General features: G+C 35.7%; 1 protein-coding gene across 4 annotated transcripts in view; it reads right to left on the reverse strand.

The window, feature by feature from the left end:
- LOC131037817 (manganese-dependent ADP-ribose/CDP-alcohol diphosphatase) overlaps window positions 1–11,726 on the reverse strand; it is a 54,805-nt gene extending 43,079 nt beyond the window's left edge. The window contains exons 1-3 of one of the 4 annotated variants that reach the window (XM_059220592.1): window positions 11,491–11,705; window positions 11,367–11,398; window positions 2,950–2,994 (exon numbers count right to left, since the gene is read on the reverse strand). The gene's annotated coding sequence lies outside the window, so the exon portion shown is untranslated. Of the gene's footprint in view, window positions 1–2,949; window positions 2,995–3,024; window positions 3,113–9,971; window positions 10,179–11,366; window positions 11,399–11,490 lie in introns of those variants that run through there. The other 3 variants (XM_057970038.2, XR_009372479.1, XM_057970036.2) reach the window with 3 other exon arrangements.
- Window positions 11,727–12,022: the final 296 nt, after the last annotated feature.

Genomic DNA, 12,022 nt, shown 5'->3' on the forward strand with positions numbered 1-12,022 from the left:
AAATTTTCACCAAATTTGCCAAATTCAAGACATTTGGGAAGTTAGATCAAATTCACATGAATTAAGGCATTTGTAATTGAATCAATTAATTTTAAGCCTTAAAACAAATGAATAAAAATCCACCTTGGAGGCCTTGAAATTAATTTTAAAATTTAAAAAAATAAAAGGTGAGCACTCAAATTCATTTCTTCGCTTTTACAAGCAAGTCGGCCCCCTTTTAAAAGGGATTTTATTTCATTTTATTGCTAAATACCTAAGTCGGCCTCATGAGGATTAGGGTGAGCGCCTTATTTAAGGGAGATGCTTTGTGGTGAATTTAAATCATTCATTCATTCCTTCTTATGCGAATTTGAGGAGCAGATTAGAGGAGCGAATTCAAGCGGATTGGAGGTGAATTTCTTGCTAAGTGTTGGAGGCTAGTGAAGGTGAAGTTCTTTTGAAGGCTAATTGAGGTGTAGTTCATCCAAAAGAGGGCCAGAAATTCAATTTTTGTCCAGCAAAATCTGATCTTCTTTCTTCCATTTTCCAAGGTTCATAGTTAAGCATTCAAGAGGAAGGTATGAAGAATCCTTTTTGAAGTTCTTATTCAAGACTTGTTTTGATTTCCATAGCAATCTTTTAAAGTCTAAGTCTTGAAAAATCTAATTTTCATTCATAATTAATTTGAGAATATATAATTCTTGATTTATCATGTCATTTTCAAATTAATGTTTTGAATTATTCCTTTGAAAGGTCTTAAATCCTTTGAATTATTCCTTTGAAAGGTCTTAAATCCTATGCTTTAAGATATTATGCTCAAGGACTAATTTTAAGTTTTTGTGTAGGCATCAAATGACGACCCCCAAAGCTAGAGGATCAACTACTCAGCAGGTTCTCATCAAAGAAGATCAAGCCAGGACAAGGACGACCTCCTCCAGTCCAGCAGCATCAAGGACGACCTTCTCCATCTGTTTTCCAATCCAACATTTGAAGAAAAGCATCACCAAATTGAGCATTAAACAGGTGTCAGACAAGGTGGCATCCCAGTCATCACTCCTCCAGTCGGGTTGGTCCACCTCAGCATGTCCAGATTCAATGTACCTGGCTCTTTAAAGATGGCACAAACTTCGATGTACCTACCTCGGCTATTCATTGGTCGAATATTCCAAAGAAGACATGTGTCCAAATAATGCAATTATTTCATTGGTCAGAATTAAGTTTGTTATAACAAACCCTAATTAGGGTTTCATTGTAAAATCTTGGCCATTGATGTCGAATTGATCTAAGTCGTTCATTGTATTTGAGGATGCCATATATACCCTCACTCATTTCATTTTTAGGAGTTAGAAAAGTTAGAAAAAGAGAGAGAGCTTAGAGAGAAGAAAGTTAGAAAGTTATTGTTGTAGCAAGATTGAGTAGTGAAGAAAGAATTTTGAACAATTGTTGTCCATTTGGCTATGAGATCAATAAGATATTGAAGTTATGGTATTTTATTGCAATACTTGTGGCTACCTTCATGATTGTTTATCTTCTTGAATCACTCTCAATTGAAATAGCATTTAAGTTCTAAGTTTGAAGGACGAAGTGTTGTGCTTGATCTTTGATAAGATTCACATTCCAAACTACTAGCTTCTTACTGATTGTAAGAACGCCTTGTGGTCAACTGGAAACATTGAGATTGATTAAGAATTCAATCATTCTTGGAGGTATTGATATGTATCTCTATGATAGTATCTATATCCTTGATGATTTGAAAGTTATTGAATCCCCTTAGAAGATCCAATCAATTCCAGTAGAGTTGTAAATTCTTAGCGATACTGAAATTGGTAGAATCTTATCAAGTCTAATCTTCATTGAGTCATTCTTAGGATTAGTTCAAGTATTCCTTCCTTGACACCCTTATCTTTTGATATTTTTGAAATCTGTTAGTGTTAGGAAAATCCTATTCCTGCATTTGGAAAGAAAGTAACACGGACAAGCTTTCTCTGAAAGTACGTAAGGCCCCTTGAAGAAACAGCATATACAACGACCACTGGTGCTTATCCACACGTAGAGATCCTACACAAAGAACCTCGAAGTCATCCCGATTGATCCTTTTCGCGACATCTTCAGCATTCGGAGACTTTAATCAAGAGAGATACCTCTGGGTATTTTATTCTGTGTTTGGTCATGTACAAAATACACATCAACAAAACCTCAACTAGTGCTCAAAACCCTAGTAATAATGCATCAAGTGGAATGTGAACAACCCAGATAGAACAACATCCTCTACAGAGATGCAGCTTGTAAAAATATACTAAAACTACTCAACACTGTATTCTTTCTACCGCCAAATCACTATGAAAGCATACGGCAAACTGCTGATTGGAATTGCACAATAAAATAACCCAGCTTCAATAGAGGACGGCATCCTCTTACAGAGATGCAGCTTGTAAAAATATACTAAAACTACTCAACACTGTATTCTTTCTACTGCCAAATCGCTATGAAAGCATACGGCAAACTGCTGATTTGAATTGCACAATAAAATAACCCAGCTTCAATAGAGGACGGCAATGTTTGAAAGTATACAGAAGGAAATCATAAATTAATACTACAGCAATATCATATATTGTGGCAGTCTTGACTACTCACATCCCACTCATTATGTATGAATATATATATATATATATGCAACCCACCAAAGAGGCAGACCAAGCATAAATGCTCAGATATGAGTCAAGCCTTGTTCCCCAATAAGGGTACAGCAGCCTTAAAAATTATATCTTCACCATTATGAATTACCACCCTTTAAATAAAGTACAGCAGCTTCACACTAATTAAATCCAACAATAAAATATTAATGTTGGATACACACGAAGCATTTAAATAAAATATTATGAATCGCCAAAGTTATGATATCCAATAATCATAGGGCATGGCAACCACTGAATCATATAATAAAGTGAATGGCACAAAGGCGTTTGATACCTTCCTTACGATGCTCAAACAATTTCAGCAACTCTTCATTTTAATCTGAAATAACAACATGAGCATATGAAAAGGGGTACTGGCAGAAAAATAAGTAATATAAAAAATATTAGCCTATGATGATATTGCCCAGCAAGGTATGCCGTACGACCAATAGCAAATTCTGCAATTTAGATATTATTCAATGATGCTTGTCTATAAACAACAATAGATATAATATTCTGGGATAAATAAATAAGAATGAATTTTCATATCAAACTAAAACTAGAAATATACGCAACAACCTAAATAACAGAAATCGTAAACAACAAACCAACTGAAATCTGAATCCTTCAATCTTCAGTCCAACTTCTACGATTTTCAATATGCTCCTAAAAATGATCTTTCCACCTCTATTAGCTAAGAGGGTTTTCATCCCCAAATTCAATTTGGAAACCACGAGAGTTTTCGTCCTCTGATTTCATTTCCACGAGGGTTTTTGTCCTCTGACTAAAAGATGAATGCCAAATGCTCAATCTTCAAGAAAGGGATTTTTGGCAACAAACAAGGGACGATTTTCTCAAGCACAACTCTTTTTATAATCACTTATTTGTTAATTTAAGCCCTAAAGAATCTCTAGAAATTCTATTTTTTTTAATTTTAATATTTCAAATTGCTCCCTTGTACTAGCAACAACAATTGAGACCTTTTTAAAATCACTTTCAGGTACGTTCTAATTTAATAATAAAATAAAAGAAGTCTTTTTATAAAATTAAAGTTTCTTTTTGGCCAGCTTAAATTAAATTATTAAATTATATTCTTAGTTCAAAAAAGGGAACATGACAATGTTTATAGTAACTTTATACTAACAGGTTGCAAGGATAACTTAGATTTCAACCGTCTATGCTCATAGATATTTCAGTGTGGATGCAAATTTTATTTAGTTGGGCTAGTTTGGTCACTTACTTCATTCATTTGATTGTCATTATCAGACAGAGAGATCGTGTTACCTAATACAATTATGTTGTGGGACCCACAGTTGTTAACTAACATGTAAGACTTGATTCAATAGTGATCATAGTGTCATGGAGGTTCCTTGTATGCTTGGAGATTTGGCATGGCATGGTTGTTATGCAAATGTATTGTCGGTGGTTGGATTAGGTCTTGATTGTAGGTGTTGGTTTATCTTCTTGGTTTGGAGATCTTGGTTCTATTTTAACTTCTAGAGAAGTTGGTGTTGCAGTTGAGTGTATGTAGACCATAGGTGATCTTCATTTAGAAGATAGTTATCACAATGCCATACATAGCTCAGTATCACAGTTTAGTGGGAGATTTGGCAGTGATGTGGATTCATCACTTGGTGATAGATGATCTTCTGCAATGGTTTTTGGTGTCATGGAGGAGCTCTTGGATCTTGTTTCTTGTATGTGGTAAGAGTTCTTTTAGCATATCAAGTTCTATTGACAAGAGATGGTTATCTTCATGTGGTTTGGAGATGTTGACATCTTAGCACCACGGAGGATTCTTCAAGTCTTTGGTTGAGGTGTTAGTTATGATTTATCGGTTTGACAAATGATCCTTATTTAGAGGATGGGCGTTAGAGTGCCATGGTGTATATGTCATCACAACAGAAGACATAGAATGGATTTCAACCCAAGTCGATACCAGAGATTCCACACACAGATTTCCCTAGTGCTGCTCGCATAGGACGGGAAGGATGACGCTCTGGGCCAACAAAGATAGCAGCAGAAGCAGAGGCAGCACCCCTAGCGATTGATCCACAATCAAAGGTAGCAGACTCTGCGAGAGGGCAGATAGAGCCTATCCAGAAGATAACTGAACCCATGATTTCAAGGATACATGCTACGCACTCTTGATTTCTAGTTGATTTCTAGTTAGAGTGCAGGCATGATGCAAGTGCTCTTAGGAGCAAATATGTTCATTACAGACAGTGATCTTTTGAAGAGATGTAGATTACAATGTCACGTGGAGTTCCTGATTTTAGAGTTGAAGCTTTGGTGCTGATTTGTGATAACCTGATTGATGAGTGGTGTGATCATTTTGCTTGTGAACTTGTGGTTATTGCAGTGTTGCGTTGGAATTGGAGTGGCATGAGATGATTGGTTGTACACTTATATCAAATTTGGGTGAGGCTAGAGATATTTTGTTCCTGGAGATCATGTGTTGAGATGGTTGTTCTTTGATGAGGTTTCAGCAAGAGGACTAGAGAGCCTACACCTAGGTTGGATGTGAGTTCAAGATGAACCTGTTGAGGAGATTGTTCTTGGTGAGTCATTGCGGCTTGGTGTATCTTGGAGGAGCAATCTCATTCTTCACTCCTGGTCCTCTTGACGATGAATCCTCTAGCAGATATAGCCCACCTTGTTTTCAAATGCATTTTTTTTTGTGCTTTGTTCTCTCATGAGAATAAATCTTGAGCTATGGATGTTAGTTCTGGAGGCCTTATTGAAGATTGCTTGGCATGGGTTGTTTTTCCTGTGTCTTCTCATGGGAATGTCTTGAGCTATGGATGTTAGTTTTGGAGGGCTTATTTGAGAAGAGTAGAGGATAGTTTTGGGCTTATTCCCTTGGTTTTTGAAATGGATAGTTTTGATTTGAGAGGCTTACATTCTGGTTGGTCTATCGATTCACATTATATGTTTCATTTTTTAGATGAACTATTGGATGGTGATAAGGCTTTTCCATTTGGGGTTTTGTTAAGGAGATTCAACTTGTCATCATTTGAGCACTTAGAGGTGTTGATAGGACACACTGCATGTTTTGATTTACAAGTTCTCTCTATGGTCTTGTGTTTCTTCCTAGAGGTTCATGTTCACATGACATTGGGATTGAGGTTTGTGTGGAGCCACTGTGATCACTATGTTTGTCATCATTTTGTTGTTATTGTACTTCATTAATTACTTCTAGGTAATAGCGTGGAGAATCTTTGATCTTTCTCTTCAATGGTATGGGGAACTTCAGAGAGCTATGGAGACAAGTGTTTAGAGAGTTGTGTTGCGGTAATTTAGTGCACAAGTTTGCATATCATTGTAGATGTTCCTTGGTACTAGATGATATTGATGGTATTTGCTACACCTATGTAAGTGCTATTGGTAAACTTTTGGATACCTTGATTGATTTCAAATTTGACATTACCCATGTAGTGGGAGTTGCAAGTTCTTTATAATGTCCCCATTTTTAGGCCCTATTATAGTATAGCTAGTGTTTGTCTCTAGGTTGGTGCTAACATGGTCAAGGGAGTATTTTGATGATGCAAGTGTGTTCAAACGGGTTAGTGGAGATGAATGACACTTTCTGGGGTAATTTTGGACAACTTGTCCAAGACTTACTATTTATAGTTAGTTACTATTTTTAGTAAGTGTTAGTTTCGACACCGATTGGTCAATTGGGAGACTCACTATTTTTAGCAATTACTATTTATAGTAACCACCATTTTTGGCAAATGGCCATGGATTCAGTCTCCTGTCAGCTTCAACATGCAGCATCTTCAGTTTTAGAGCCTGAATAGTTGGGGCTATGTTTAGCATATTACTATTTATACTAAATGCTATTTTGGGGGAATTGGCCTCAAACTCAGCTTCAGTTCTCCAGTTGGTTCATCGATCGGCTTCTAGGGATCTTTTAGAGGGTTTGACGGATACTTACTATTTTTAGTAAGTCATTGGCACGATGGAGTCCAACCTTACCATTTATAGTAAGGCATCAGGGTGATCTAGCACACCTTGGTAATCTTCCAGAAGTTAGCAAAATTATCAGAAGATTACTATTTTGGCTTATATTAATGGTTGGAGGATTAATTTAATTATTATTGAAGTTAAATGCTTTAATAATATTAAATTAAGTTAAAAGGTTATTAAAAAGGGTATTAAATGCTAAGGCATTTACTAATTTAATAAAGCCAATGAATTTAGCTAACTTGGGTGCCCATCGTAGAGATATTAAGTTATATCAAAAAGCAAATATTAAATGTGCTTTTTAATGATTAAGAACACACATAAAAAATCACGCCCTTTCAAGAAAATATAAAAAGCTAAAAGGCAATCAATTCCTCATTCATCATTAAGATTACTTTTTGAAGAATTGGACAAATTGTGAGCAAGGGTTTGCTGCAATTGGAGAATTTCAGGCTTCTGGGAACGAAAACTCCCAAGAGTTCAAATGCTTGAAAGTGTGGAACATCATCCAAGAGCATTGATTTCAGGAGGCTTTATTCAGGGGCTTCAATTGAGCTTAATTTCACAGAATTTGACAGCATTTGACAGAGGATTCAAGAATATATTCAGGGATTACTGATTTGCAGGTTGAAAGCATTCTAAAGGCCAGATCTGAATAGTTATTGCACATTGCACACATTTCAAGAGGAATATCATTGAAACTTTCAGCCGTACCAATTTGAGGGTTTCAAGAGGAAGTGTGTGGCTTTCATAGGGCACGTTTTGGACCAAATAAGGCTGCAAAGGGACGTTTCATCTTCTCTCAGCCAGCCACCCTCATTCTAGCTTCCACATGCTGAAACTTGGATGTTTGAATTTTATTGTATGGAATTCACCAGTCTAGGCATGAAAACCCAGGGTTGATCATCATTTTCTAGAATTGTGATTACTGCCTATAGCTGGTCAACAAACATTATCAGCAAATAATGTATTTTCTATTGACAAGGAATTCGAGTATGTTTATATTTAATTAATTTAATTCTGGCAGGCAAGGGTTTAACTGTGAAATTTGTTGTTTTAAAATCAAATAATTAAAATGCAACTCACATTTTATTTATAGCATTATATTTCTATTCCAAAAACATCAAATCAAAACAAACAAGCAAAAGAGCAATTAAATCAGAAGTCCAAAAATATCCCTCAATCAGAAAATTAAAACTTCCGAACAAGGGGGGATGTTACATTGTTTATGTGTTCCTTTGTTGGATGTTCATATTATATTGCAATGCTATGGGTCAAAGTTTTTTATTGCATGTTTATGTGTTGTTACCTTGGAGGACTTCTTTATGCAAGAGAGTGTATATACAGGGACTTAAGATCATGTACTAGATTGGATATGTTTATGGCATAGGGTTTACCTATTATGATTGGTATACCTTGGTTTTGAGGTATAGTTGGTCGGATGTGTTAGCAACTAGTTGTGGTTGCTTTTCCGGCTATGGTGATTATTTTTTGGCAGCCAATCAAGCCTATTTGTTACCATTGGATTAAGTTTTTGTGTTTGGATAGAGTTGAGGAGAGATTCATATTTTTATGTGATATTTTGAGTGGCATTTCTCTTTGGATTGGAACTTGATTTCTGTGCATTGGCATGATGGAGAACGAGAGTGTTCATGCTTGAGATGATGGTCACCTTGGTTATTGTTGCAAGTATCTTGAATCTTGATGGAGCAATTGTATGTTTTGATGGTACATGTTGGCTATAGGGATTGTTCCCTTCATGTTTGAGTTTACTTTTACAAGTGGGAGAATGTTGGGAAAAGATGTGTTGTTTACCTTACATAATACTTATGGTATAAATTTAAAACTTATTTGTGATGCACCTAAGGAATCTAGGGATGCGAGCATTTAGACATTCTTGAGGCTACTTTGCATGTTGTATGTAACATTAAGATAAATATTTTATGTAGATTGCACATTAGAAAAATATTTAATATTGGGAAAACTTGGTATAACAAAGTAAATGACAATGACATCATATTGTAAGCTCATGGCATTAGACACATGGTTTATGTAATATCATTTGGTGGTTTTGTTCAACCTTGTTTCTATAAAAGCAAGCACATAAGTAGTTGTCGAGGTTGGTTGCCATACCTTTGGTTTGTTGACTAAGGTTGATTAAGCATCTCTTGTAAGTTACATAGCAAGGAGAGGGAGAATGGATTGAGATGTGTGGTTGCATGCTTCTCAATTGCTTGTTCACATAGAATGCAATTAGGGAGCTTGATGTTTGATGTTTTAGGAACCTTGCATACAATCTAAAAGTGTATTATAATATTTGTTCATGAGATAATCCATTGAGTATGTGAATGCTTTTGAAGATTATATTTTCCCCTTTGAGAGTTTTCTAAGGGTACATCTTGTGTTATCTTAATGGTATGTTTGTCTATATTTTGCATTGTGAATTCTAAATACTTGTTTGCAAATTTTTCTCTCTTGAAGTTATATGGATATGGTATATTATTGCTGCAAATTTCCTTTCAAATTTTACATATACTATCTACTTGCTCCGACAAATGGCAGTGTTAAAGAGAGAAACTTGTTGCAAAATAAGAAAATAACGTGCCGGAAAAAACAAAGAATTCAACAACATGAAATCAAGAATTTTTAGCTTGGAGACACTCGACGAAGGCAAAAGCAGCTTTGATGGTGACAAATGCACTCCTACCAATATAATACTAAAAGATTACCAAGTAAAATAAGTTGCCGTGGATGCAATTAGCCCCTTGTTCCATTATTTGCGTACACAATAGTCTCAATGTTTGATTACACTAATGAACCAGTTGAATTTTCCTTACTTTGATCAATTCAAAAAAATTATTTGTTCTTCCATGTGAACAGACTACAGACATTCTTCCCTCCAATATTTATAACCGTTGTTTATGCTTAAGTATCCATCTTGGGCCCTCAAACGATCCTTTGAATGCTGGAAACAGAACGGTCAGTTTTTCATTTCGAATTCAATTTTTACAGTTAAGGGTCATTTCTGCAGCTTGCAGGATCGGTAGATGGAGATTCATCCTGTACAGTCAGATTTGACCCTGCAAACTCCAGACTGTGTTCGTTGATTTATTTTTCGTGAGTTCATATTGCTCTTCACATTTCTATTTACATTTTTCATGATCTACATGGATCACAAACCCAGATCAGGCTGATCCTAAGATCTAATCAACTAAATAGCAATTAAATCCTCAAACTTTTCTATACAATTAGTAAACAATTGTAAATAAATTGAGGTTCACTGTTTATATGCCAGAAAGATAATCGAAAGAATTTTCAGATGCACCATAAGATAGCAAAATATCTGACCATTTGTCAGACACTGACGTAGGAAGAAAGCTCCACAAAAATGGCTGATAATCTGTGGAATTTTCGTTGCCTGTAAATCCTTGTCCCATGGAAGCAAGAAATACTAGCATCTGAACCTTTACCCAAAGATATATAGGCCAACTGTTTGCGATTTCACCTCCTTCAACTTCGTTTACCTTAAAAAGTCACGTTACGCAGAGGGCACATCTGCCAGATATTAAACTAGGATCAACATTGCGACAATAAATACTCCAGCTTATTGCTAGTTCAGAGCCTTTGACTCAACAGAATGGGGACTGTTCCAACTACATTTCCACCTCTAGCATACGAAGTTTTTTTAACAATATCTACATTATCCAATTGATGAACAAGAAGAGGCACCGATGTAACATAAGCAATCAGGCTTCCATCTTGGGGATGAAGAAGTAATCAAGGCTCTATTATGGGAATGAACTTCTCTGCTTAGCTGGCAATTACTTGACCCATAGATGTACATTCTTTTTTCTAGCCCCTTACCTAGGACCTAAGGATTGGATTAATTAACAGGGATGAGAAATGTAAATCTAAATGCACCTGTTTTGCTGACCTGGTAAAACTTCAATTTTTGGGACCTTTTGCAACCACATGATTGGGGATTAACAAGTAATGTTGAGAAAATGAAATCTTTAAGCATTTGAAACTGTTCGCTAGTACAGAATAGCTTTTAATGTTTTCAGGATTTATTGCGTCAAGTAGTACGGACTTAGAGTGATTTCTTCAATCACCTACCGCTCATAAGTAAAGATCCACAAGAACTCCCACCGGTAATTCCATCTAGCAACATGGACTTCAGAAATTGTAGCCCATCCTAAGTACTACTCCGGATCAAGTGAGCTTAAATGTGGAATATTTCTCCACAGTCAATTCTGCTTATCTTGCTACCCAATTCACAAAACCTTGGTTTCATCTTATAGCCACCTAACTTCTGGGTTATTATAGAAACATGCTCAGATATGAGTTATCCTGGTACTAAATGCATACTGAACCTATGAAACGTAAGTTCGCATTGCCCATTTCCAGGCCAATCCAAAGCCTGAAATCAAAAAATTTCATTTGGGTCTGGGAAAGATTTGACAGAGTACTAGAAATAGGTATCTAGTTGCAGTCGCTACCCTATATAAGATCTGGGCAAGGAGGGAATAACCAAAAAAAAAAGACCTATTAAGTTTCTTTTGCTCGCGAATAAGAAAATGAGTGCCCCACTTTAATCCATTCTAAAACGTATTTAATCAAAAGGTGCAATGCAGGAAGGTAAGATACGAGAAAAAACAAATTTGGGATTTATGTTCAATTTTATTCCAAACCAAATTAAATCAAACATTTCAAAGCAGGAAGAAGAAAAGCACAACTGCATACCTTCTGTAGAACTCTTGTAAATGAATAGGGCCCTGCAGAGACAATGACAAGAATAGTTATTTGCTTAGATTTATTATACAATTTTGCTGATGTGTTAATATGTTTATGGGTTTGGCTTACGCACACATGTCATGAGATGAGAGATGGATCCACGTTACAACAGGATCTGCTAGATTTTTTGGATTTAACTCCACTGTATACTCCGAGAAAACTAGTTTAATAATATGTTCTCGTTTATATGCGATTTGTCTCCTTCTGATCTCACCAACCAATCCTATCAATAGAGGAATTTTTTTTATTTCCTCCAATCAATCATCTGCGAGTGTCTTTGGTCGGTTGCTCTTTGGTCGGTTGCTCTGTAGAAATATGATAGCGAGATCTATAATTATAAACATTTTCATACGGACATGTGGATTTATAATTTAGAGAATTACGTGAGTTCCATAATTATAAACTATTTCATCCACACGTGGATTTAGAGAATTTGATGAGAGAAAGATTTTAATCCAAGTAATCTTCAAAAAAAAAATTCGATGTTGATTTTTTTTTTATGAATATTGATCAAGAAGGTATTGTTCTGTATTTCCTCTTGTAGCTCGTGAAGGCTTCCAACTTTGAAGTTGTATTTGTAGTGGGTGCAAATATTCTCATAGTTT

This window comes from Cryptomeria japonica, chromosome 1 (genome assembly GCF_030272615.1).
Source record: "Cryptomeria japonica chromosome 1, Sugi_1.0, whole genome shotgun sequence".
Classification (NCBI taxonomy): domain Eukaryota; kingdom Viridiplantae; phylum Streptophyta; class Pinopsida; order Cupressales; family Cupressaceae; genus Cryptomeria; species Cryptomeria japonica.